Raw genomic sequence first — 5,554 nt, forward strand, 5'->3', positions numbered from 1 at the left:
ACAAACACAATGTTACATGTAACGTGCTTATTAGTTGTAATTTCTCACTCAATAATATAATTGTAATATAATATAACACACGTGTTATATTACAATTACATTGTTGAGTGGGAAATTACCCGATCAAAAATTTTTCATGTAAAAGTATGTAAAAATCTGTAGAATTATGTATCAAAAATGTCCATGCAAAATTTTACATTGTATATTTTTATTTAATTTTACATATTTTTATGTAATTTTATATAATTTTGATATAATTTTATAGAGTTATACATATAACTCTTGTATAAAAAAATTTTTGCCGGGAAAAAAATTGCTTATTTACAATTATATATAATTACATATAATTATACATAATTATATTTAATTATATATAATTACATATGAATAATTCTTTCTCAATATATATAATTACATATGAATAATTCTTTCTCAATAAAAAATGTTTCATATAAAAGTATAATATATATAAATTTGTAGAATTATATCAGAATTATATAAAAGTATATAAATTATTTTCTGCCTAGTGAACACATTTTATAGCGGCTAGAGATACTATAACAGAGATTCGTAGATGTACCGTCTTGGGGTAAAACCGGATATCGGATATGACGTTTTCGATGGCGGTTTATTTTGATTGTAAATGCAAGAATACAATATATATATTTTTTTATTTGTAGTTATTGATATTTAATAATCGTGAACAAAATGAATATTAAAACACAATATATTTAAAAAAAAGGTTTAGGCATATTTCATTAATTTTCCCGTGTAAGGTTAAGTAATATAAATTGATTATTAAGAAATTTATATATATTATTATATATAAATACATATTATGTTTATATACACATTATGTATTATAAATATAATTTAAGCATTGTATTTAGACTCGTAGAAAAATATGTGCAACCTCAGGTTTCTCTCTGATTTTATATTCTATTTGGTAGACACGTAGACACTTTGTTTTCTTTTGACAGGTGACAGGTTAGGTCGGCTAGGCTTTCTCTGTCAGTTATGGCTGCGTTTCGATATTCACTGTCAGTACTGAAAATCTATAGTTTACGTCACATACACTGTAGAATTTCAGTACTGACAGTGAATATCGAAACGCAGCCTATATCTATCTTTCTCTCTCATACTTCCGGTTATATCCCAAGCGACGGGAGCCAATCAGAAATCGTTAACGCATCGACGAATCTCTGTTATAAGCAAGGCTGCCAGTTTTGATGCTCTGCCACCTAGTCGGTGTGACGCAAAGCTGTAGTGGTGGCAAGGCAACACACACGGAAGAAGCCGTGTACATGTGAGCGCCGAGCAGCACACGTACACAGTTTCTTCCGTGTGTGTTGCCACCACTACAGCTTTGCGTCACACCGACTAGGTGGCAGAGCATCAAAACTGGCAGCCTTGGTTATAAGGCCGGAATTCATAGTCGAATCTTATTCAAGTTCCAGCTTAAGCACGATCTTGAGACGTCAATGCTGTTATTTCATTGGTTAAGTAAGTCTCAAGTCGGCTCGAAGCTAAACTTAAGACAATTCTTGAGCTTAAGATCGGTCTATGAATCCCGTCCATAGTATCTCTAATAGCGGCAATATAACATGGAAGTTACATGTAATTTAACATTGTTGCCCGTTTTACATTAATTGCAAGTCGCAACTGGCTGCTTGCGATTAAAGTAAAACGGGCTTTACATCCACGTTTGGCGCTGATGCTAGTCAAATATCGGTCGCACGACAGTGGTCGCAGTGGCCACTCTCAGGACGGGATTCATAGACCGATCTTAAGCGAAAGCATTGTCTTAAGTCTAGCTTCGAGCCGACTAGAGTCCCTAGAATACAGAGTCTGGCCAATAGCCCCTCAAAATGGCGTACGTGCAGGAATAAAAAACAAACCTATAACTGTGATTGTCAGCAGAGCTGCCAGATTTTGCCGGGTTGCCCGGCACGGTAGGCCGACGCATGCGCTTACGAGTTGAAATACAGTAACGTATCACAAATCTGTAGACTCTTGTGACTACACACTCAGGTGTGCGTGGATAAGTAGAGAGTAGAATGTTCACATAATGATAAAAAATACACATTTTTCTGTAATTAAGAAAAATATTTTATTTGGCAAAAATACTACTGAGATATCCTCTGTACTGAGAGTACTGGGCCCGCCAAAATTAAGCGCCCATAATACACATAACTGTATTTGCCATCCATTACACATGCGCGGCTTGACCCATGGCGGGGGGTCTGGCAGCACTGATTGTCAGTGATTTCAGGAATTTCACGTATTTTCTTAACTTTTTTTGGTTGTAAAAAGGTAAATACATAATATATATAAAGTTAATTTAATTAAGCACTTTTTATTGAATGTATGTCTAAATGGTTTACATTAATAACTGCAAGGACGCCAAAACTTGCGTTAAGCAAACAAGCAGGTGATGAAAAAAAAGAGAAACAATTCAATGACTCTATAGCATTTCTCGAATCTATTATAAAATTATTTAGAAAAATAAAAATTGGTTATCAACCCAAATTTAAGCCTGTGCAAAATGGTATTATGATTACCACAAGTTCTATTATTGAATTGACGAAATATTTAATACATAAACGGGAATTTTTATACGTATTAACTGGGGCTCGATTCTTGAATTTATTCGCAAAAAAACGTATGCGCAAATACCCGCTCTAACAGAAAAGTTGCAAGTTTATTGGTTAAAAGCCATACGATAGCCAATAAATTTTCAACTTTTCTGTAAGAACAGAATTTGCGAATACGTTTCTCTTGCAAATGAATTCAAGAATTGAGCCCCTGGTCGATTAACACAGGATTGTGTTGAAAACGTTTTTTCTGCTATAAGAGCAAGACATGCAATTCCAAACGCATTACAGTTTAAGCAGAATCTAAAACTTCTTACAATATCAAAATATATGAAATCACTACGTACTTCAAATTATGATGAAGATGATGGTGAAATAATTGGCGATTTTCTAGATAATCCGACAACAATTATACAGTCTAAACAATGTGAAAAAGTAATTTCTATTAATCTTAACAACAATATTCAACTCGACAATATTGAAATGAATATATTGTACATACAGTATAGCAGGTTACATTATCACAAGTATTGTTAAATGCACAAAAACGTGTTCTGAATGTTTATATTCTATTGGATCAAAACATTATTTTCATAAAAAATATGCAAAATTAGTTCTTTTGAAATGCTTCCGTAAAAACACTATTTTTCGTCAATGAGGAAACGTTTAATTATTTTCTCAAGATGGAAATAATTATTTGTTTATACATATCATATTTAAAAAATACAAAATGCAATTTTCTTCGTTTTTATTTGGAAAAAATGAAAGATGTTTACTGTAACACAATAAAAGATTGCCACAATTTAAAATTAAAAATAATGGAACATTTTATATTATATAGAATGCGTATATCGTGTGTAAAAACCAACTTAAAAAATAAAAATTATGGTAGCAAAACCATGGCAATGCATTCTTCCGTTCGTTAAAAACGTTATGTATAAGATATATATATATATATATTTTTTTTATATATGGATGTTGTACTTTCACGTTATATTCTATTACATATTTTTGTGTATTTACATATGTGCGTGTATTTTTAAATAAGTTTATAGCAATAAAAACGTTTTTCTGATTTATTATTTTACATTTATTAATATGCGACTTTTCTTTATTTTAAAAATTCCGCCATTTTGAGGGGCCCGTGAAACTGAACCAATAGAAAGAAATCTACGGAATGGCCAGACTCTGTATTCTAGGGACTCTAGAGCCGACTTGAGACTTACTTAACCAATGAAATAACAGCATTGACGTCTCAAGATCGTGCTTAAGCTGGAACTTGAATAAGATTCGACTATGAATTCCGGCCTCAGATTTCTCTCTGTTCTAATGGTACATCCATACAAACTTGCATAAGCGCATAAGCATATACATAAGAAAATTGATTGGTCTACAAGCACTTACATAAAAAAATAGACCAATCGAATTCCTTATGCATATGCTTATGCGTTTATGCAAGTTTGTGTGGATATACCATAAAGGCCCTCACACATAAATTGACATAACCGTAAGGGCCACCGCACAAACTTTTCCATAACGCGTTACGTTACGTTAAGTACTCTATACGAACCTAAGTTGTACTTAAAATTTAACTTAAATCAACGCACAAAGAAATCCTTAACGTAAGAACTTAAGAACTTACGTTAAAAGTTTCTTTGTGCGTTGATGTAAGTTTAATTTTAAGTACAAACTTAGGTTTATGGAGCACTTAACGTAACGTAACGTGTTACGAAAAAGCTTATGCGGTGGCTCTAACAGTAAGGTTTCGACTATCACGTACTTGAATTAGGGCCACCGCACAAACTCTTCCATAACGCGTTACGTTACGTTAAGTACTCCATACGAACTTAAGTTGTACTTAAAATTTAACTTAAATCAACGCACAAAGAAATCCTTAACGTAAGAACTTAAGTTCTTACGTTAAGGATTTCTTTGTGCGTTGATTTAAGTTAAATTTTAAGTACAACTTAGGTTTGTATGGAGTACTTAACGTAACGTAACGCGTTATGGAAAAGTTTGTGCGGTGGCCCTAATTCAAGTACGTGATAGTCGAAACCTTACTGTTAGAGCCACCGCATAAGCTTTTTCGTAACACGTTACGTTACGTTAAGTGCTCCATAAACCTAAGTTTGTACTTAAAATTAAACTTACATCAACGCACAAAGAAACTTTTAACGTAAGTTCTTAAGTTCTTACGTTAAGGATTTCTTTGTGCGTTGATTTAAGTTAAATTTTAAGTACAACTTAGGTTTGTATGGAGTACTTAACGTAACGTAACGCGTTATGGAAAAGTTTGTGCGGTGGCCCTTAGCCGGTTACGGCAGATTACGGTTACGTTCGCTTAATCCGACGCGTCAAAACCTTACGTTATGGTTATGTCAATTCATGTGTGAGGGCCTTAACTTATTGCACCAGGGGCTCGATTCTTGAATTCATTTGCAAGAGAATGGTCTGTTCTTTCTAGCTGCACTGTTGCACCGGTGCAATAAGTTAAAGTAAGACAAGTATATTTTTTCTCATTTTAACTTATTGTACCAGTGCAACAGTGCAGATAGAAAGAACAGACCAGAAATATGCGCAAAACCCGCTCTAACAGAAAAGTTGCAAGTTTATTGGTTAAGTCATACGATAGCCAATAAATTTCAAACTTTTCTGTAAGAACAGAATTTGTGAATACGTTTCTTTTGCGAATGAATTCAAGAATCGAGCCCCAGTACAACAGTATAGCTACCAAGAACAAACCTTGGGCTCGATTCTTGAATTCATTCGCAAGAGAAACGTATTCGCAAATTCTGTGCTTACAGAAAAGTTGAAAATTTATTGGCTATCGTATGGCTTTTAACCAATAAACTTGCAACTTTTCTGTTAGAGCGGGTATTTGCGCATACGTTTTCTTGCGAATGAATTCAAGAATCGAGCCCCTTATGCTTACGCCATGCATACGATAAGCGCCCTCTTGG

The sequence above is a fragment of the Monomorium pharaonis genome, chromosome 10, assembly GCF_013373865.1.
Source record: "Monomorium pharaonis isolate MP-MQ-018 chromosome 10, ASM1337386v2, whole genome shotgun sequence".
NCBI lineage: Eukaryota > Metazoa > Arthropoda > Insecta > Hymenoptera > Formicidae > Monomorium > Monomorium pharaonis.